This window comes from Lissotriton helveticus, chromosome 6 (genome assembly GCF_964261635.1).
Source record: "Lissotriton helveticus chromosome 6, aLisHel1.1, whole genome shotgun sequence".
NCBI classification, from domain to species: domain Eukaryota; kingdom Metazoa; phylum Chordata; class Amphibia; order Caudata; family Salamandridae; genus Lissotriton; species Lissotriton helveticus.
Window position 1 is genome coordinate 215,707,610 of NC_136067.1, and position 23,473 is coordinate 215,731,082.

Below are 23,473 nucleotides of genomic sequence, written 5' to 3' on the forward strand. Positions count from 1 at the left end.
TATGAGAGATTAGGAAATAGCAAAAGAGATACCGGAAGAAAGAGATTGAGACAAAGGGAAAAAGAAGAAAACAAGAGAATGGGGTCAAGAGATGAGAACGGTAGATATAATGGACATGAGTAAATAAAGATTGGGTGCAATTTAAAGTAAGAATGAATGAGAGAAGAGAGATATCACATATCAGTCATAATATACAACCGAATAATTTAACATATAATCATGTTCATGCGGTTACAGTGTCAATCTTAATTAAATGTACTGGATTTAATGGAAGCTGGCAGTTCTGTTCATACTGTGCAATATTTCCCGTGAGAAAATTAACTACTGAAGAAAACATTAAAATGGTTAAAAGGCCTGAGTGCCCACACAGAACCTCAACGCCAAAGGGTTATATCTAATTATCAGCAAGGTCTACTCAGTCTTTCATCCTTGCGAGAAGAAGTCAAGTGACATCACTAACACTGAAGCAGCAACAAAGACTTGGTTGTTGGCCCTTCTTGGTGAGAAAGCAGGTTCGCCACTACCACTCAGATTTACCTCCCGATTTTGTACTCTCTGGGGTAAAACGAGGTAAAACGTCTCTTGAATGTTCCACGTTATGCTCTGATGTACTTTACTATCCATGCAGTTATTCACAATCAGTACAGTGAGGCATACAAGTGCAAGGCACTCATTAACAGGTGGCTCGTGGTCCGTGATGATTAAACACTTGAGTCCACTAGCTGACAAAAATTGTATGTGGGTTCAAATTCTGTCAACAGCCTTTGCAGACAATTGTTTTGAAGCCTGGACTGTCTAACGAATTGCACGAGAAGGACTCACAAGCAACGCATCAGACACAGAGCCCCGCTGAATGGCATGAACATGACGTGTGCCCTCGCCTAATGCTAGGTTCTTCAGGCTGATGCAGTATTGCGTATAACATAAGAAACTAATTAACTGTAACCAGAGACAGTATAAACTAGCGGGTAGGCACTTTGGTTAGGGGCCCCTACTGACTGGGACCTGTCCGCACATGCAGGTAATCTTATTCTTGGAATCTAGCTGACCACAAGACAGCTGTAGTAGCTACTTCTGCACACTAATACCCACCAAATGGCACATCTGTGTAACCACCATGTGCCTCCCCACTCTATTGATGTGTTTCCACCACACTTATTTGCAATTGACCACACGTTAGAATTTTGTTCCAGCAAAATCTTCACTAAATGTAATTGATCCATCTTTGCATATGCCAGTTGTGAACGCCATCCTTCAATCATGTGATTACGCTAATTCAATCTAGCTTGAAGCTCCAGACAATTCTTACATCGACTACAACTTCCTCAGAATGCTGTGGCACAACCGCCTGGCTACCTATTCAGTCTAGGTAGATTCAAGGCTTACAATTGTCAACAAATCCCTAAACCTCAGCTCGCCCTCCTTTCTGGACAATACATTGTCATTCTATCAACCATCATGCTCACTCGCATCAGCAAACCAGGGTTTTCTTGGGACTACTTTGACACAACGCTCACTAAAGGGCACTGTGCTTTTTTCTACAGCAGCAGCCAACTGTGGAATTCTCTCTTTTTGGGTTTGCTTGCAAAAACACATCTCCTCTGGATTAAATGCCTGCAAAAAATTGGCTTTTCAATTATTAAGTGTCTTCCCTTCTTTTAACCCAGTACTCTTAGATTTTTAGACTGTATCTTCCGTAAGCGCCAAAAAGCATTGGTGTATTAATGCTCTACAAATAAATTATGACATAACATAACAGGCTTACCTGCAGCCCTAGAAAGCAACCTTTTAATTGCAGAATTCAGTTAGTAGCCTGAATAAACAAGGGGGACAAGAACCCACTGCCTTTTTTTGGGTATTGTTGGTATAAGGTTTGTGAACAGCTAAACTTCTGTCTCTACCCAGACAAAAAGGTGACTCATATAATGCACCAATCAGAGTAGGCATTTTCATTACTAACAAATCGCTTCAGTATTAAAACAAGTGTAGACTTAAGATGTAGACTTTTTGCAGGCTCTTATTTTATATTGAATATGACATAATGTAAACACCTTCTCACCGTAAATAGGGCGGCGATGTGAAAAGAGTAGTACATGTTGCAGTGAAAGCTATTGCACATTAGCATACATGGAAGCTGTGACGCACTCCGGGCACATTCTTTCATTCCGATATATACACGGGCCTTCACCTATGGATTCGCCGCTAAGAAAGGCCGGTTTATTTTCTAAACAAACAGTGTGTCAGAGTCCCAAGTACTTTTCAACAGGTTGCTGTGATAAGACTCAAGTACCTGCTAGGGAATCCTGTCTAAGCAGCCGCCATGATGAAAGGGCGCTGATACAAGCGCGCGCGGGATTATTTGATTAGGAAGGTTCCAGAAGCAGGCAAGAAGCCGCAGGTATTCCGGGCCTGGCTTGTTTCTAACCACAGTGTGTAATTGTTGGTATAATTCGGGATGGAAATGGGGTAAGAAGTCCCCCAGGCTGTGATTGACACGAACCACACCAATAAACAGTGTGGTTTAGAGGTGGATAACGTCAACGTGCGAGCTGGAGCACAGCCGCGTTCTACACAGTGGGGACGCTATCAGACTCACGCCAGCGATATTCCTTTGGGTTTTGCATTTTGTTCCCTAATTATTGTTTTCAGGTAAAACTTTGTCCAAGCACCGGTCAAAATAAAGAAGTCCATGAGCTCAATAGGACACTGTTCTTTGGAAACCCTGCTTTTCCCCACTGCAGCAAGCGAGGTGGTTGGAGAGACTTCGAGATATCCCTAGAGGACTGAGAAAAGATGATTAATAAATGTAACATGTTAACACAGTAGGGAAAGAGTCATAGGAGCTTGAGATATAAATAAATCCACCTCAGTTTCCAAAGCAACAAAACACAGTATATATAGTAGGCATGGTATGATCTACGGACAGATGAACTATTTACAATTTGCGTCCAGTATATCTGCAACCAGTCAATAAATGTCTGAACTGACGTGTACACAAATAGGGCAGTTCGGAAAATCCAGGTTCAGTGTGGGTCGCAATCTTACTTACCTAATTACTGTTCATGAGATAGGAAGCATATTGCAGCACGCTAGCACTGGAGGCTATCACAAGGCAACCCATTCTCCTTCAAGGATACAGGGCTGCATTTAAAAAGAAAAGTTTACTATTTTTTTTCTGGGAGTAAGCATTGGTCCCATGGACCACTGCCTACTCCATAACAATCCTAATTTTAAATTTGCAAAGGGGAGGGTTCCCAAAGGGACCCCTTCACTTTTGCGAATATATTACCATCCCAGTTTGGAATTCAGCAAAGTTCCAATGTTTTGCAACCACATTTTGGATGGGAAACTGCGTTTACATCGCATGCGATACATCGCATGCCATTACAACGCGGTCGTTACAATGACCGCATTGTTACAGCGGGAACCATTACATCGCAAGTCGTTACAACGACTTGCTGTACGGGGCAGGAGGTGTTGGATTGTCCAACGCCCTCCCTGCTGCTGCACAAACTGGAGTAGGAATAGTAAATTATACTATTCCTAAGTCCAGTGCGCCCCTTCTGCAAGTCGTTGTGACGACTTGCAATGTAATGGTTCGCGATGTAACAACGCGGTCGTTGTAACAACCGAGTTGTAATGGCATGCGATGCATCCCATGCGTAGTAAATACATATATTCATTTTGGATGTACAACATTGATACATATCATACCAATTAGGCATTTGGAGACACCCCTTTCAAATATAGGGAGTGGGTACTGGGCACCAGCTGTGGGGGCTCGGAAGTTTGCCTCTATTGTACCAGGCACTGTTCTACAATGGCTCTACAAAGTAGGCCAAGTTCAACCCTTTTCGCACTTGATTCTCAGTAGTAGACATGCCAAGCAGTCTCTGGCTTCTCAGGGACGTTAGTGTCGGGGGAGTTGGTCTTAGAAATCAACACCACCCCCTACAGCGCATTAAGATTTATGTCCAGACCAATGCGTTTTTTAAATAAAAGAGACATACTTTATTACACAGAAAGACTACATACTAAAATAACATGGGAATACTTGATTCACAGGTGTGAGCCGTAGGTGCTTCAGAGTGCTTTCACTCCCTCTAGGCGCTATACCTATTTTCTCCCACTGTCTCTGGGTTCATCAAGGTTTGTGTTGTAGCTTCTAATATGGTGCAACACACTCCCTCCTTGTCTTAGTGCACACAGTCTTTAGGGCAAAGGGCTTGTTGGAGTCTCTCACCTGCCTTTGGTTGTAGCACAATGGTGCCACCTTTATTTGTCCCGCATTAGTGGGTTCACCTGTGATGGGTGGGCCTTCCCTGCACAGCTTGCGGCAGGTCCAGATCAGCAGCGGGTCCTCTGGAAGGCTGCAGCAGGAGCAGGTGCTTCTTGTGACGGTCCTCTTCCAGGAGTTGATGTTGGTCAATGTGGGCAAGCTTACAGGCTTTGGCAGATACAGCCCTGGTACTCCAGTGAGTCAATTGTATGTGACTCTGTCCAGGTCAATGGTATGGGACTCTACCCAGGTGTAGGCAGCTGCCAGCCCTCTTCTACCACTGTGGGGCTCCGGTCACGGTGGCATACTTCCAGGTGCTGTCCTGGGATGCAACCGCAGTCACCCTATTGGGAGCTGAGGTCATGGGCACCTTGGCTACTTGGTGCTCTCTTCAGCATGTAGTGTCAAGGTGAAAGCCTTCAATATTCAGAGCAGGGTGGCTCTGGGCAGTGCGAGTTCCTCTACTTGTTTACTGGGCACCCGAGAGCACTTCGGGTCGGGTAGTCTCATGTTCTGGAGACCGATGGATTGAAAGTGCAGCGGTCTCACTATTCACCACTAGCGGCCCTCGCGGGGCAGCACCTGCAGCACGTGCTGCACTTGTTCAAGGCTGGGCTTGTGTCTGGTACTCCACTTAATTCACACCAGCTTGTATGCTAATGATGGGCTAAAGGCTTAGGAAGAGGGATAACATCACTTTGATTTTCTAGTCTCAGAGTCTCTTTAGACACTTTAGCTACTGCTGCTCACATTGCTCTGGTAAATTTCTTTTTAACATGCCCATTTGTTTATCCAATGATGTCAGTCTTATCACCCTCTGGACTGTTTAACCCTTGATTGCCTAAAAGAACAAATGGCAAAATGTCAGGAAATTAATGTTATTTTGTTTTTAACAAGCCTGACAATTGGCACAATGTATCTAATCAGGGCCACGGTAATTATGCTTTTTTGTGCCTGAAGTGTTTTCTACATATTCATGGTTTTCCTAATTTCACACATTATGAACGTTCTGCTACAGAATTGCATTAAAAAATCCTTGTTCCTAGATCAAATGTTTTTAAACAAAATGCGCTACGCATAGTTCTTAACAGTGGCAGATCATTTGTAAAGTTTTACTGGTCACCTGTCAGTTGCTGATTGTTGTAGGCAGAGGTTAAACTGGTACTAAGTGGTGCAACTTTACCCAGAAAACTTTAATACTTGCTAAAATGTCAATATGAATAAATAATACTGTTACAGATTGTCTCACATTATGCCTTATAAATTGCCTTTCCTAGCTCCATATTTTGGTCAACCCTATCACATAATTTGGTCCTCCACTGCTACATAATTTCAGTGGCCCTGCCATCACTGCACTTTATGTGTGAAACCCATGACAGGGACAATGGTCCTTCTGTACTATGAGGGCACGCTTTGTGCACATTCGGGGCAGTTGGCTGGGGGCCCCACGAGCACAGGGGACCCATGCTAATCTATGCACAGACCAGAATTTAACACTCCTTTTCTGTTAAACATTTGTATTCCTGTGAGTGGTTTTAAGATGGCCCTGTGCACCGCTCCAGGTTTTGGGTGAATCTGAACCTACCGAAGTCATGGGTCCTGATCAGTGTGTGGTGAGGCCAGAATCTGAAAGCCATGATCACATATTCTTGCAGTTTAGGCATGCAGGGCAAGGGATACGACTGTCCTTCATGCAGGGGTCATTCCTGTTCCAACAATGGCCATTTATGGCTGAACTGGATGCTCGGCCTGCGCAGTAGGCAACTGGATGCAGCAAGGGAGATTTAAGGTACTAACTTCCTCCAACCTCCACGACAAGTTATAGTCGTGAATAAGTACACTGCAGTGCACCAAATATATTTTCTTGACAAAGGGCAAAGATTTGCACCAAGGAGTGTTTACTGTTACCTATCAATAGGATGGTCATGGCTCAAAGCGCGCCCTGACCTATAGAAGAAAAGGTTAGAGCCTGTGAGAAGAGAGTTGCTACCACCCAGTTGGTAGAGGACTATGATTTGCTATGTTATGTTATAAGGTTTGTTAAGCACTCAATTAACTCGAAGGTGCCCTGGGACTAGAAGACAACTCAAAGTTTGCCTGTAGCCAGCTGAAAAGAAAGCAGACATTAAGAAGAAATAGAGGTCAATACAATATGACCATCAGTACAGCCAGGTCTTCAAGGCCTTTCTAAAATGCAAAAGTACAGGCATTTTCCGTAGGGTGAGAGGCCGGGATTCCAAAATTAGGACTTGTATGATTGTTTAGATGTCCGCTTTCAAGCAGGATTTGGGGAGCTGGCTAGGTGGCTCTTGAAGGAGTGGTTGGTATCAAGATTTAGTCCACGTGAACTTGTATAGTATTTTAGGACCCTATTGTAATTTTCCCGAATCATGCCCTTATATAGGTATAAATCACCATATCCTTATATAGGCATAGAAATCATAACCATATTTAGACATAGCTCATACAGTCCAAATATCGCAGGGCTACTTCCACTAGTTCCGAAAATCCACAACGATTTCTTGAAAAACTCGACTTCAGCAGCTAGGGACATCCCCTTGCTCGAATACTGACTTGTTCAAGAACTCATGAGGTTTTCAAAGAACTGAGACTCTTTGATAACGTTATTATGTCCACCTTTACGTCAAACTCTGCACCTTCAAGGTATAAATATGCCCACACTTGCCTTAGCAAACACACAGTGGTTTGGAGCAGTTCGACTATCTACTTGCCCGACGCATCCTGCTACAGCAAGTGCCGAAGGAAGCCGACCCTCCAGCATTCGCACTGAGAGAGACGCTGTCTTTTCTCCTGCCGAGAAATCCAGCTCCAGTGTTTCCAAGCTACCCTTGCGGGTTGTTGGGAAATCGAGTCCTGAGATTGACCTTCTTCATTCTAAACCACGGTACGGAGCTGATTAGACCCTAAGAGAAATCTTGGATAGATTCTTGGCAAAGGAATACTAAATTTATGCTACACCTCACTTTCTTCTTCCCTCGTACTAAGCTTAGGTTAGGTACATCGGGGTAGGGGTATTTTAATAGCACCAGTTGAGTACCTTTTAGCCTCTGTTATTTATGTATGTATTTATCTATGGTTTAGGAACCATACAATGCTCTTACAGTATTATTTTATTCTACTCTTTTTACTGTATGCATTATATTTTGCAACCAGTTTTACGGTTGTAGCAGTTCATTTCTTATGCTTGTGAAAGAAGACTGTTCAATAAAACCTTTTGTTGAAAACGCCCGTCTAGCTATTTCTCTGCACCTCTGGTGAAACGAAGCATGCACGATTGACTGAGTAAAATATTTATCTATTGTTTCCACGACTCTGAAGATCAGTTTTATCTTGGGCAACAAAGTTGTCATGTTTATGCAGTTGTCAGAAACTAAATCCCTTCTTGTGAATTCGAGAAAGTTTCTAGTGACCTCTGAGCTAGCTGGCACTCACAATTAAGTCTAATATATTTCGATAAAGACCTAGTAGACATAAGTCCTAAGTCACATCTATAGGATATTTTATTCCAATGGGCAGAGCCTATTGGGAATATAGGAACTACACTACATGGCGCCCAATGTTTGGTAAGGCACTAATTTAACGCTAGATACTAGAGTAACTCAGTCGTGCTTTTCACAGAGACCCCTTTATCCCGTAAAATACTCCAATAGACGTCTGGAGTGGGTTAAAGGATAAAATATCTGCTTTAAACTGAGTAGGACGAAAAATCCTATTTTATTATTTTTTTGGTTTTGTTCAACGTTGAAGGATACAGTGTAGTGTAGTTCCTATTTTCCCAATAGGCTCTGCGCATTGGAATAATATCTTCAATAGTATAGACGTAGGACTGTGGTTAACTAGGTCTTCTACTGACGATATTAGACTTAAAGTTATGTGTGCCAGCTAGCTCAGAGTTCACTAGAAACTTTCTCGAATAGGCAAGGAGGAGTTTAACCTCCCTGGAAAGACAAGAAGGGATTTAGTTTCTGACAACCATAGAACATGACAACTTTGCTCCCCCCTAATCAAGAGTATATCTCTAGAGTCGTGTGAAAACAAAAGACAACTATTTTACTCAGTCAGTACGTGCATTCTTAGTTTCACCAGTTTGTAGAGAAATAAGAGATGGGCGTGTTTCAATAAAAGATGTTATTCATTGATCAGTCTCTTTTCTCATACAAGAGAAATTAATCGCTATTATTGCAATACTTATAGTTAAGTAAAGTGCATACAGTAAAAACAGGATTATAAAATAATACTGTAAAAGCATTGATATGGTTTCTTAGCCATATGATACTTAAAATGGATAAAAGATATACATACATATATACATTTGACTAATCGTACTCAACTGGTGCTTCTAACTATGCCTACCCCGGTGTACCTGACCTAAGCCTAATACATGGGCGGGAGTAAATAAGTAGCAGTTTAAGTTAAGTTTGTTTTGCCAAGAATCTGACTCAAGAATTCTCTGTAAGGGCTTAGTCAGCTCAGTACCTGGGATTTAGAAGGCTGGAGGGTTGGTATTTCTGTCTCAGGACTCAATATCCCAGTTACCCGCGAGGGCGGCTGGAAACGCCGGAGGCTGGATTACTCGGCAGGAGAAAAGGCAGCGTCTCTCTCAGCGCGTCAAAAGGGAGGGGCAGCGTCCGTGGGCTTTTCTGCATCAGCTGGGCTCTCCGGCAAGTAGCGCTGCTCCAAGCTCGTCACCACCGTGTCTTAGCTTAGGGCAGCGTTGGTATATTTATACCTGAAAGGTGCAGAGTTTGACGTAAGGATGGACATAAGACGTCAGTAAGAATGTCATAAGGACTGGTCGTTCTTACATTCTTTTCAGGAGTTCTCGAGCGAAATCAAAACAATAGCTGCGGGGGATTTCCCAGGTCTGCTGGAGGTTTGATTTGTTTTGAGAACTCGGTGTGCTTTCTAGGGGGCTGGAGGGATAGTGCTTGCTTAATGTGACAGCATGCGCTATGACCTAATCTGAAAACGGGTTTCTGTGCCGTTGTATGGACATTAGTGAATTAATAACCAGACAAGGGTCAGAAATAGGAATATCAATATAGGTACCTAGATAAACACACTACACCCACTCCACGATTTTATGTACATATTTACTAACCTAAGCAATAGTAAACATCACTAACAGTGCATGTGTATACCGAACCACCCCAAAAACATTTTTTTTTTGTATTTGAAAAATGGTGTATGCGAAAGGCACGAAATGAGTATAGGTACTGTATGAATTCAAGCAGTATAATCATTCAAAAAGGAGATGCATATTTTATATCAGCATGAATGATTTGCGAAATTACACATGAAATGGCTCTTGATACAGAAAAAAATTGCGAGACCATCTCATCACATATAAACACAATTAATTGCATATAAACTAGAGGTTGAGGTAATGTAATGTCTCTAGTATTCCTAAGAATAGAAGTTCTGTTCTCTAAGAATAGTTTTACTTTAAGCAGAAGATAAGTGCCAAAAAGGTAAATATTTTGGAATTGGGAAAAAGTTTTCGTTTTTTGGAGAAGAAGAGAAATAGTTCATAGTCACTTTGTTTTCAAAAGACTGAAGGCCAAATTCAGAGTTCAGGGAACGCCGTGTGCAAGTTTGTTTTAAATTCATTCTCTCTGTTCTGGTGAAAACATCATTTCAGACAGACTCTCGAAAAAACAGTCTGCAGCTTCTGGTGAAAGTTCGACTAGGTTGGAAAATGTCGCTACCATGCAGTCATACGCATGATTGCTTTCAATGATAGTTCGATCAGAACTGCTTACAGAAGGTCGTACCTGGTCGATGCTGCTTTCATCTTGTACTTCACTACCCTTCAATCGTAGTGGTGAAGTCTCCACGAATGCCGTCATCAGGATTGGTAGCCGCTGGGGACAGCACAATGCATGAGCCTTTACTGGACCCAACAAAGTATCTGCATCCAATGGTATGTCCGATTGTAGTGTAAGACAGGTGTCCAACACACATTCTTCGCCGCATAGCATGCACCTTAATACAGGCATTACACAATTTTGCCAGATCGGTCTGAATGAAAGAAACCAGGTCATATTTAGATCTCGTAGCCGGGCTAAGCCAAGGACTTTAGTTATGCGGTCCCGGTAGCGGATAGCTAGGATCGTTTCTTCCATTGTTGCTGGAGTCTTGTCTGTGACATGGCTTGCCATAACGAAGCAAGAGTAGCAAGAATAAAATGCCTGCTACGAGTCCCAACAGGAGAGGAAGTCCGCCAAAGAAGGAATGGACGAAATTTGGAAAAATACCCAGGATCGCTTTGAATGGGGTTAAAGCTCCTGAAAAAACTTTCTTAAACACACTTGCTATACCACTTGTATCAGAAATATTTAAGATTTCGTTCAGCATTTCTGCGAAGTGTAGGGGGCAATTTGTTGATAACATTGAATGAATCTCTGCCGTTGTCCTTGCAACTTGGAGATCATACGTTTCTTTTGATGACGTCAACTGGGTTGGCGTCTGTAGGAGCACAGTCTTCATTCTGCTTAAAGTATCAATTCGAATAGAAGAGATTTTTAAACTGGGCCATAACCTTCCCTCCCTGTCTGGAGCATCATTCGGGAACAATACTCTTTCACAGCACATGACCCTGGAAGTCACGCTTACAAGATAAGGTTTTCCTGGCAGCAAGCCACAACATCTGTGATCTACAATTAGAATGTAACTCCTGTTCGAAAGTCTTCTAAAGAATGGTTCTATTTGTGTTGCAGGTGTGCCTAACTGGTGACATGAAAGGTTATTTGAAGTCCCTTCACAGGCCCCATGCAAACTTATACCCTGACACAGAAGTATGCCACTTAGTGATTTTTCACAATTATTACCACTAAGAAATACACCATGTCCTTTATTACTGACACATGTGTGTGTATAGGGCAAGTTCCATGTTGACTTAACGTATCCTTTACCCAACCTTTCATACTGGCCTGCCTGTATATATTTTTGGCAGTATTGAAACTGGAAAGTTGTTATCGGTATATTTATCATCCCATGTATTATCCATTCAATGACAGGTCGTTCTGACATTGTCAATGGTAATCTCTCAAGTTTTTCAATGCTCAGAATTGTATAGTCAGCACCCTTTTGTGCCAAACTGATTTGTTTATCAGTAAGGTTAAAGATATTAAATAGTGACGTTGTGTTGATTAAACGCCAAGGCACATAGCCTGAACGCAGATTTTGTAACGTCCAGCCAAGCTGTACAATAGAACGTAATTGAGACTGACCGTGTTGTAACAGCAGTAAGTCTTGCTCTATTATATCGATTGCAGAAGATACAATACTGTCCAGTGAATATATTCTGGAAGACAGAGTCATTAACCCATTGTCCACAACAGAAAGTGATTTTTCCAAATTAACACGGTCCATTTCCCGTATTTTTTCTGCTGTCTCAATTTGAGTTACTTTCCAAGCTTCGTTGTAAGTTGCATATATAGAGGCCGCTATGAAACGTTTTTTACGCTGTTTGCGTGGTCCCATGATGAAATCACGCTAGTCAGCACCTTCTTTAAGTAAAGTTAAGTGTTGCTTAATTTCTGACAGTGTGGATGTATGTAGCCATTGAAGGCAGAGTTTCCACACACTGTAAGTAGTTACAATCCCTGGATGTTGTCTCTGGGAGTATCTTGGGTCTGGCCTGGTCAATGTGAACCCCTGTATTTTGTTCAGGAATCTTTTTTAACAGTTATTTGTGTCTGTGGGCCAGATCAACCATTGTTTCCAATCAGGATGTGTTCTGTTTTGGTTTAAAATATGGGATACGTCTATCTCAACATCCGTAGTGCTATTACTGTTAGGTGTTGGTTTTGGAATAGACGGTTTATTTAAGTCTTTGATTTTTGCTAGGCCAAGACATGTAGTCTGTTGGATTGTGTCATTCAAAAATATAATTTGTTCTGGGATCATGCAGGCTCTAAATAATGATTCTATACCTTGCACTTGCCAATCTTTTGTGCCCCAGATCGTTTTCGTTTCAATGTTATTGTTCCAGAAATCAAAACCGAATGTATTAATTTTTTCAAAAAATGAGTCAGAATATATCAATTTTGTGTTTGTAAGCATCGTTTTCACTCCTGTCTTGTTTAGCAATTTGAAATAAAATGTTTCTGCATTACTTGTGTTGAACCCTGAAAAGTATGAATATTTATCAAAAAATGTCTTTGAACTGCCTTTTGGTGGAATTGCACAATGTTCCCATTGGTTAAAATTTAAAACATTTCTAGGTTGAGTAGATTTATGCAGATAATGGTTACCGTAATGGTTGTAACAAAACATTTGATTGTAATTAGATGAACCTTGCAAATAATCATGTTCTGTAAATTTAGCTGACATTACTAGATCAGACAGCATATCATTAATACTTTCAAAGTCCCAATCATCAGCGAATGTGCTTTGTTTCTACAAAGTCACTCAATGAAATCTTGAATTGATGAGGATACTTCAGGAGCTCAACCGGACCATATATTTCATAATCAGTTTTGTCCCATGCTACCCCACCGGGTATAGGATTGGCTGTGAAGTTTACTGAAGAAAGTTCTCTTTTCTCGATGTGTGAAGACTTGTGTGGTTTCAGGACCAAGTTGATATTCTGACTTGCTGTGTCCATTGTAGCATATTTTCCCTCAATGAAATGTCCCAAGCATAGTACCATGATGAGCCAAAGTAGGAGGATGAAAACTCCTAGTGCCACCCAAAGTTTAATCCATGGAGAAATCAGATAGTTTTTTTTTAGTTGATGAAAGGCTTTGTCTTTAAAAGTTTTTGTTGTCGGCTGTTCCTCAGGTTCACTCAGATCCTCAGAAAAATCCTCGAAGTTGATGAAGTAGCCTGATGCTGTTCTGTCAATTGTTTCAATTGCTTCTGGATTCCTTTTTGTTTTTGGAATTTTCTTTGTTTCATTAGCATAGTCTGTGGTTACAGCATTGTAGACTGGTGTTTCTTGATTTAAGATTTTAATTTGGGTTTCAAGAGGTTTAAGTTCCATGGCTTTGTTGCATAGTCCTTGTTGTTTCACTGTAGGTTTATCCATTGTGATTAGTCTTTCAGTTTGAACCTCTGTGCTTGTAGCAAACTTTGGTGTTCTGCTACTTCTTGGGAGTCCACTTGGCCTACTACTTGTTATCGGCCACATGATTGTGGTTTAACCAGGTCGATGGATACAACTCGGTTCTCCTTTTTACCAGCAAGGGGCGGTAGTACTACTGATCTTGTCCCGTTGACAGACAAGACAGGAACTGCTTTTCTGTAAGAAGCCCAAATTCCTTCTTCACCGCGATCTTCTCTCTGACCAGATCCCCGATTTTTGGAATCCAGTCAGGCCTTGCTGGGACAGGTGGTTTCTCCTCAGTGGTTATTGGCTGCTGTTTCAACTTTATGTTGCTCAGGTCTTTTCTTGTTTCGTTTAAGTCCTGTAAAATAGCCAAACGATCTTTGATATCAAAGCATTTTTCTTTAACCACTGAAGTTTGACTGTCGAGGTCCTGGATTAACATTCTAGTCCCAAACAATAGTTCGTACGGACTGAGACCTTTCAGAGAATTTCTTGGTAGATTGTTAAGACTACGTTGGACACTTATTAAATGTTTGACCCACCAAGCTCCCGAACCTAATACCTTTGCTGTTATAAATTGCTTTATGTCACGTTTTTTTCTTTCCACAATTCCGTTTCCCTCAGGATGAAAGGGACAAGAGTACCACAATGCAATGCCCATGCTGGTCATGGCCTCCTTATAAGCTCGAGAGCTAAAAGCAGAACCCTGGTCAGAATGTAGCATGCCAATTGCGTATGTGCCGATAAAGACTCGCAAATCTTTTATAACAGTTCTGGCGTCAGCCGATCGCTGGGGCCGCATTTTAAGTGATGATAGTCTCTATATGTTAATTTGACGCATTAATCATATTGGGTTTCATATTTTTATTGTTTAATCCCGTCTTGAGCGAACCGCCATGGTAAAACACCGTCTCGGTCGCCACTGCGATCTCTGTTGCAGTTTGGACAGTTTTTTGCAAATATGTGGTGTTGCAGGCTCATTCCTGGCCACCAGTATGTGGATTGCAATTCTTTCAGAGAATCTTTTAGTTTGAGGTGTCTAAGACCCTCACCCATATGTGCGTCTGCTATTAACAAGCCTCTCCTGTTCGTGTTTGGAATTACTCTATCCCCCACTCCAGGGATTTGAGCAAAAGGAACGGAGTTCGCATCGATTATGTGTGTATAATTGAGTGGATAGTTGATGGGTAGCGCTGAGCAGTCGCCTTTTGATGACGTTTTCACCGCCAGCATTGTTTCCCCGTCAATGTATTTTCCTGAACGCTTTTTTGTAGCTACGGAAGCCGATTTAGTTGCTTCCGCTGTGGCTGTCTCAGCCAATGAATTCCCTGCAACGTGAACGCCATCACGCTGATGACTCAGTGAGTGTATCACGTGAGTCTTTGGTACTTCTTTCTTTAAAAGAACTATTTGTTCCCAAAGCGATTTTTGCTTTATTGTTGCACCTGTGTCATCTTTGTAACCGTTTTGAATCCATTTCTGTAAATCGTTATTGTATGATTTGACGCAGTAATAAGAATCGCACACTATTAGTGTCGGGAATTCGCGATCGGCATTATCTAGCGCCATTTTCAACGCTATTATTTCAGTTTGTTCTTCTGAATTATTTTCCACTGAGTGTGTTTTCGAAAACAGAGGTCTCAATTTACCTCCGCGCCACACGTCTTTTACAATCTCGCATGTGGCGTTGTATGCTTGCTCTCCCCAAACTGAGGGTTGAGCATGTCCGTCTGTATGTATTACACAGGCGTACTGTCGTATGGGCAGAATGTCGATTGGCAGAGGGTATTCTCTTTCATATTCAAGATTTTTTAATTTTTTCATGTTCGGTTCAAAGTAGTAATTTACTTTGTCTCTAGCAAGGGAATTTTCCCATTGTAACCATTTTGGATTTAATGTCATATTAGGTAAATTACATGGACTTGTTAATGCCTCAAAAGCTGATTCTGCTGTTACAACAGTAATCCTTTTGCCTCGGGCCTGGGCTTTTTCCTTTGCTATAGCTGTTTGAACCGCATGTACAATGTTTTTCTTAATGCTGAATGTTTTTTGAGCTTCTGTGTATAAATGTGATTTGTAAGCTATTGGTACAGTTTCTCCCTCATTAGAGGTTAGGTATGTGAATCCGCATCTTCCTGGGATGACTCGGATTACAAGGTTGCGTGTGTTATCGCGTGTTTGCAGTTATGTTTTAACTAACATGTCTGTTTGTAAAGATCTCAAAATTTCTGTGTGTTTTTGAGTCCAATTGATTCTTTTAAAATCTGGTTTTATTAGATCATAGAGAGGTTTAACCCTCTCTGCATAATTTATAATGTAAGTTCTTCCGAAATTCAGGAAACCTAGAATTGATTGTAAGTTTTTTAGCGTTCTTGGTGCTTGGATTACAGCACATTTCTCCAGGAAATTGTCTGCCAGGCTTTTGCCTTCACTTGATAATTCATATCCTAAAAACAGGACAGTTAGATGGGCAATTCTTGACTTTTTGAAGTTGAATTTGTAACCCTCTGCTGCGAACCCAAGTATTATGGTGTTCACTCTTTTCAAGTGAGTATCCAAGTCATCATCTGTTAGATAGATGTCGTCGACATAAGATAATGCCTCGTCATCATATATTTGTAGTAACTCTGTTACTCTCGCTGAGAATAATCCTGGGCTGTTCTTGAACCCTTGGGGCAAACGACAGAAATTTTCTGCGAACCATTTATTGAGAAAGCGGTCCAATATCTGCTTTCTGGTGCTATATTTTGACAAAAGAATCCATTAGAGATGTCTAATGTTGTTTTGTATTTTTTGCGCACTATGCTATTCATTAGTGCGGCACTGTGTGAGTTTTGTACTGCAAACGTTTTGCAGCATGAGTTAAGGTGTCTGCAGTCCAAAACTAGACGATATGAATCATCTGGTTTGGAGACAGGAAACAAAGGATTGTTCATTTGTGAGGTGCATGTTTCAATCACCCCCTGGTATTCAATTTGATCTAAGATCTCCCTGACCTGTTTTTTAGCTTCTTGCTTAATTGGGTACTGCCTCTGTGCAGTTGGTTGAGATTTTAACTGGATCTTGTGAGGAGGAGAGTCCTCATCCCATCTCACATGATTTTTATATAGTGCAGAAGCTTGGGCTACTGCCCATTTTCTTGCAAGTGTATATTTTTTATGAATTGGAATATGATTTGAGAAGGCAGGCATAATCATTTCTTCGCCATGAGGGCATTCCCTGACAAACTCTGGTGGCCAGTCTTTTTCAGCTAAAAGGATGTCATAGCCTTTGGAGAGGTTATCCCAAAATAGACCCCTTATTTTCCTAGTCTTATCTCCCTCTATACGTAAAGTTATTTCATATATTTTATGAGGTTTGCTAACTCTGGTATCTGCAGTTTCCACTTGAATGTATTCATTCGTGTCCACTGTCTCCAGATGATTCATCATGATTTTGCGAGCTATGCTCACTTCTGCTGCGCTGTCTAGCATTGTCTGAGCCCACTCTCCGTTTTTCAGCTGAGTCCTCAGGATCCTCGGCATGTTTGATTATTTTAATGCTGGCTACCTTCTTCTTTGGAAATTGTAACTTTTTACTTTGATGAGCAGGTTCTTTGTCTTTGGACTTGACGAGCTCTTCCCTGTGTTCTGACCGTCCTCTTCTTTCCGATTTCTGCGAGGAAGTCTGAAAAGATCGAGAGGGACGTGTATCAATATCTTGATATCTATCAGGTTTCTTCAAATTATCCCTATTTCTAAGGTTGTATTTTTTCTCAGAGGGCTCCCTCTGGGGAGACTTGTGTCCTTGGTCCGGAGATCTTTCTCTCCGCCGAGGAGACCTTCCTCTGGACTGGAATCTTTTTTCTTTGGGAGTGGATTGTTTATTTCCATCCCAGTTCTTTTTTGAAGTGTTTAGATTATTTTTAATAAATACCTTTTCAGGATTTTCTATTAGTTGGGGTTTCACTGGTTTCCCACCCAAACTATCTCTTCATAGTTCTTCATAGGATTTTTCTATGATTCTGGCAAGTTCAAATGGTTGGTCTGCTATATCTGTTTCCTTCAATCTTTGGCGGATTGCCACATTTGCTGCTTCCCCCTTTATGTTTGCTAGTAATATTGCCGAAACCTGCTTAAAGTCTTTCAGTAATTTCATACCCAGAGTTAAAGCAGGTTCCGGACCGTATTCATTTTGAATCTGTTTGAGCACCTCTGGTATTACCGACATGGACGGAACACCATGTGTTTTTGTGTAAATGGAAGCAAAGACTGTACCCCAAGTGTCACAGTCCTCCACATGTGGTGCGATCCCCATTGGAAGGCAGATAGTCAGAATTCTGTGTTTCTCAACAGGGGTGGTATCTGGAAATACCGCCTCTATTTGAGTGATTTTCTGTGCTAACCAGAATGGAATTTGTTCCCTTTTAATGGGTACTTTACCTAGACAGGACTGTATGTTCTGTGGTGTGATTTTATTTGTGTTCCCCTGATGAGGGGTCAGCTGTGGAATTTTAATAGTTGGTTGGACTGTTGAAGTCCGCATTACATATTGGACTAATTGTCTGTGTATTTTAATCAGTTGTTCTAGCTGTGCTAAAAGTTCTGGTTTTGACATTTTTTCAATGTCTGGATGTGGTGTGTAGCCGGCTAGAACCGGCCATGTTGCTCCTGGTCTACCTAGTGGACCGAGCCTGGTGATGTGATCATTATGTTTTAGGGCGCCTTTAAACCAGAGCAGGTGCTCTTGGTATTTGAGTGGTATTTCCACCTCCTCGAAAGGGGTGTACTCATCCGGAGGTTCCTCTATCTTGTAATAGTGGAACTCCTTCGTTACAGCGTTTGCTGCTGGAAAATGTATCCATGAATAGAATACCTCTGTCTGCCGATATTCGTGTGCCTCAATTACGAATATGACTGTACCACCTCTCGATGTTAGTTCATTTTGTATAAGTTTTAAAGTTATAGTTTTTCTTATGCTGACCGGGATGAGTATTGCATCCGGGTCTTGCTGTAGGAGACTTGTGTCTTCCGCTAGGAGTTGAGCTGCCAATCTAGCTGTCTCCCTATCTCCTTCACTGTCTGACATTTTACTGACAGGAAGGGTTTTTGTTGCAGATCAGGTTTCCACGGAAACAAAGATTAGATGCACAATATTTTGGAACACTGTATCCTTCAACGTTGAATGAACCAAAAACCATACATAGGAGTCTCCTTCAACTAAGTTTGGCAGATTTAACCTTTCACCCACTCCAGACGTCTTTGGAGTTTTATGGGAAAAAAGGGGTCTGTGTGAAAAAGCACGACTGAGTTACTCTAATGTCTTGCGTTAGATTTATCGCCTATACAAACCATTGGGCGCCATGTAGTGTAGTTCCTATTTTCCCAATAGGCTCTGCGCATTGGAATAATATCTTCAATAGTATAGACGTAGGACTGTGGTTAACCAGGTCTTCTACTGACGATATTAGACTTAAAGTTATGTGTGCCAGCTAGCTCAGAGTTCACTAGAAACTTTCTCGAATAGGCAAGGAGGAGTTTAACCTCCCTGGATAGACAAGAAGGGATTTAGTTTCTGACAACCATAGAACATGACAACTTTGCTCCCCCCTAATCAAGAGTATATCTCTAGAGTCGTGTGAAAAGACAATTATTTTACTCAGTCAGTACGTGCAATCACTTATTTCTCCTGAGGCACAGCCGGGAGCAGCGTCCTACGCATTCTTTTTAACTTGTTTACTTGTGTGTTTTAAAACTTGTAACTCCACTTACCCCTGGGCTATTCACTACTCCTTGGCACTCACCCCCCCGCACAGCGGAGCCATCGCTGCAGCGGGCGAGGTGTTTGAACCTTATTGCCGCCATTCGCCGCGAGACGCAAGCCACGCCCACTTGCGCAGGCCATGCCCCTTTCCAACCCTCCTTTTCACTGGTATATAACATGTGTCCCTACCGGAAGCGCAGCGGACGAGCGCAGCGGGCGCGACGATTGCGCGCCGAAGGCGCACCTAAGGCAAGCCCGTCTGCGCCCGTCCGCGGCCGGCCGGGGCTTGGGGCCTTTCACTCTGCCCAATTCACATCCTTTTCCCCTAGGGACCTGACCGCTTTACACACTCTCTGGCCGCTGGAATCCACTAGCTACTTAAAACTACAACAACTAGGCATCTTCCAGGCCCGCAGTACTTTTCCAGAGTTCAGGACCCTCCCGTCCTCCCTCACCCCCGAGCACATAGTCACCCCCTCTCCTCCTAAACCCTTGTCCGCTCAGGCACCTGCTAATATGGAATTAGCAATCACATACCTGAACACCCGGTCGTTAGTCAGCCACCAACTTGACATATGCCACCTCCTGGACTCAGACCGACCCAACATTCTACTCTTAACGGAGACCTGGCTGAATGAGGATTCCCCCCCTGACATTTTGGCAGCCATTCCACTGGGGTATTATATTCTTCAAGCCAACCGGCCAGCTGGGAAAACTGGTGGTGGCGTAGCCGCCATTATCAAACTCTCCCTCAGGTTCACCTCCCTTTCCCTACTTTCCATTCCCCAGGTCTATTGCTTGGCAATCAGATTCGAATCCTCGGTGTCCCCCCTCACCTGCGTCCTGGTATACCGCCCCCCCCAGCCCATGCCCAACTTCCCCTCGCTTTTTGGCGATCTACTTTCTCAGCTCACAATTAATAACTCCAAACTCCTGGTCCTGGGAGATTTTAACTACTGGCCGTCAGACGTACACAAAAGCTCCCACTCCTTGGCTTTCACCGACCTGTTAATTGGGCTCAATGGCCTTCAACACGTCCACACGGCCACTCATTCCAAGGGCCACATCCTAGATCAGGTGTGGACCTACAATTTTGAAATCAAGTCACTTGCGATCTCACCCTGTCACTGGTCGGACCACTTCTTAATCTCTTTTCTTCTCCTGGTCCCTCCACCGCCCCCCCCGTAGCCGAGGCCCTAGCCTCCTGGCCTTTAATTGGAACAAAGCAGACCTCAATCTATTTCTTACCTTTTTAACATCTGCGATTCCACCCAGCCCCGGCTCTATAGACTCCCAGGAAGCTGCACTTGTCAAATGGCTAGAGTCCGCTAGCGACAAGGTCGCCCCCTTAAGTTAATTAGAACTAAGCGTCCCCATGACGCACACCGATGGTTCTCAGATAGCCTTAAATCTTTAAAACTGGGACTCCGCCAAGCCGAGCGTCGCTGGCGTAGAAACTATGACCCCTCAGAAAAACTACAATTCTTAAAACTATCTGGAGAATACAAACAGGCTATTTCAGTCGCCAAAACTGCTTACTTCTCTACAAAAATTCTTAATTCTGCGCAAAAATCTAAAGAAATCTTTGCCATTGTGGAGGAGCTCTCACACCCGGACAGGGTGACCATCAAACCCCTCCCATCTCAGGCACTATGTGATTCCCTTAACCAATTCTTCACAGATAAAATCAGCAAAATTAAAAACAGTATTTCCTCTGGATCTCCGGCGATGCCCCTTACAGAGGCTACTCCCTTCCTTAATACCCACTCCCTGACCCATCTTCCCCCCATACTAGAAGGAGATTTTCTCTCTCTGCTCAATAGAGTCTCATCTGGCTCCCCCACGGATTGCTGCCCTCCTGCGATTTTCCGTGCTGCCTTTTCGGCTTGCCCTGCCCCTCCGCTGGCCCTCCTGAACAATTCTCTTCTGCTCGGTGAGGTCCCCAGCCAGTTTAAAAACGCTGAGGTGGTTCCCATACTAAAAAAAACCAACGCTGACCCCGCGGTCTTGGGTAACTTCCGCCCTATCTCCCTTCTCCCTTACCTTAGTAAGGTACTTGAAACACATGTAACTAGCGTCCTCAGTTCTTTTATTGAAGATTCCAATTTCCTAGACTCCCAGCAAGCCGGGTTTAGACCTGCCCATTCGACGGAGGCGGTCATCCTCTCAGTCATGGAGGAACTCCGTAGAGGCGCCGACTCTAACCTTAGTCAAGCCCTGATTCTCCTGGATCTGTCGGCGGCCTTTGACACGGTCGACCACACCATCTTGGTCGACCGTGTCAAGGAGGCGGGCATCAGTGGGACGGCCCTTAGTTGGGTCCGCTCCTTCCTGACGAACCGCCACCAATCTGTCCGACTCTCCCAGTTTTTGGCTGACAGGATGAAGCTCACCTGCGGCGTCCCGCAGGGTTCGTCCCTGTCACCACTTCTATTTAATTTGTACCTTACCCCCCTGATCCGCTCCCTCCGGGGAAGGAATGTCACTGCATTTAACTATGCAGATGACATTCAGCTTGTCTTCAACCTTGATTCCTCGGACGAAGCGGTCAAAGACTTTCAGTCCACCCTTTGCCACATCAGTAATTGGATGAGTGCTCACCATCTTAAACTTAACCCCGACAAGACGGAGCTTGTTCTTGTCGGAGGCCCATCCAATCCCTGGAACTCCACCTTCTGGCCCCTTTCCCTCGGCTCCTCTCCTTGCCCCGCTGACAAGGTGAAAAGCTTGGGAGTTTACATTTCCCATGATCTCTCTATGAAGCATCAGGTCAGTGCCACTGTGTCCTCCTGTTTTTTCCAGCTTAGGAAGATCCGGAAAATAGCTCATTTTTTGACCACCGAAGCCCTCACTTTGGCACTGCTGGCATTAGTCATCTCCCGGATCGACTATGCCAACGTCCTGTATGCAGGCATCCCACAATATCAAATTAAAAGACTACAGTTGATACAGAATCAGGCAGCCCGCCTGATCTACCATCAACCCAAACACCACCATGTCTGCCCCCTGCTTAAAGCCCTCCACTGGCTCCCTGTATCAGAGCGTTGCAAGTTCAAACTAGGCTGTTTGACCTACAAATCTCTGGCCGGCATCGGCCCTTCCTTTATCTCCTCTCTCCTGCACCCCTACGTTCCTTCCAGGCACCTCCGATCCTCTCACCATGCGCTCCTTCAGACGCCTAGGTTCAGGCGCAAAAAACACGGAGGTCTCAGATTCTCTTTCCTGGCTCCTTCACTCTGGAATTCACTTCCGCGGGAACTCAGACTTTCTCCTTCCTACCCTCACTTTAGGTCCCTCCTTAAAACTCACCTCTTCCGTAGCATCTACACATAAGCACTCTTCACTTTCCCTTCATGCCTCTTCTTTAAATAAGTGAACAGCGCCAAGAAACCGTCCGGTGTAAGCCGCGCTTTATAAGAATTTTTTACATTACATTACATTCTTAGTTTCACCAGTTTGTAGAGAAATAAGAGATGGGCGTGTTTCAATAAAAGATGTTATTTATTGATCAGTCTCTTTTCTCATACAAGAGAAATGAATCGCTATTATTGCAATACTTATAGTTAAGTAAAGTGCATACAGTAAAAACAGGATTATAAAATAATACTGTAAAAGCATTGATATGGTTTCTTAGCCATATGATACTTAAAATGGATAAAAGATATACATACATTTATACATTTGACTAATCGTACTCAACTGGTGCTTCTAACTACGCCTACCCCGGTGTACCTGACCTAAGCCTAATACGTGAGCGGGAGTAAATAAGTAGCAGTTTAAGTTAAGTTTGTTTTGCCAAGAATCTGACTCAAGAATTCTCTGTAAGGGTTTAGTCAGCTCAGTACCTGGGATTTAGAAGGCTGGAGGGTTGGTATTTCTGTCTCAGGACTCGATATCCCAGTTACCCGCGTGGGCGGCTGGAAACGCCGGAGGCTGGATTTCTCGGCAGGAGAAAAGGCAGCGTCTCTCTCAGCGCGTCAAAAGGGAGGGGCAGCGTCCGTGGGCTTTTCTGCATCAGCTGGGCTCTCCGGCAAGTAGCGCTGCTCCAAGCTCGTCACCACCGTGTCTTAGCTTAGGGCAGCGTCGGTATATTTATACCTGAAAGGTGCCGAGTTTGACGTAAGGATGGACATAAGACGTCAGTAAGAATGTCATAAGGACTGGTCGTTCTTACATTCTTTTCAGGCGTTCTCGAGCGAAATCAAAACAATAGCTGCGGGGGATTTCCCAGGTCTGCTGGAGGTTTGATTTGTTTTGAGAACTCGGTGTGCTTTCTAGGGGGCTGGAGGGATAGTGCTTGCTTAATGTGACAGCATGCGCTATGACCTAATCTGAAAACGGGTTTCTGTGCCGTTGTATGGACATTAGTGAATTAA

At 43.2% G+C, this 23,473-nt stretch overlaps 1 long non-coding RNA gene across 2 annotated transcripts in view; it reads right to left on the reverse strand.

Moving 5' to 3' along the window:
• Positions 1-2,022: 2,022 nt before the first annotated feature.
• The window catches only part of LOC144761300 (uncharacterized), a 129,092-nt gene continuing 107,641 nt past the window's right edge, over positions 2,023-23,473 (reverse strand). For both annotated transcript variants that reach the window (XR_013595662.1, XR_013595663.1), the window contains exon 4: positions 2,023-2,783. This is a non-coding gene — a long non-coding RNA (uncharacterized LOC144761300). The remainder of the gene's footprint in view (positions 2,784-23,473) is intronic.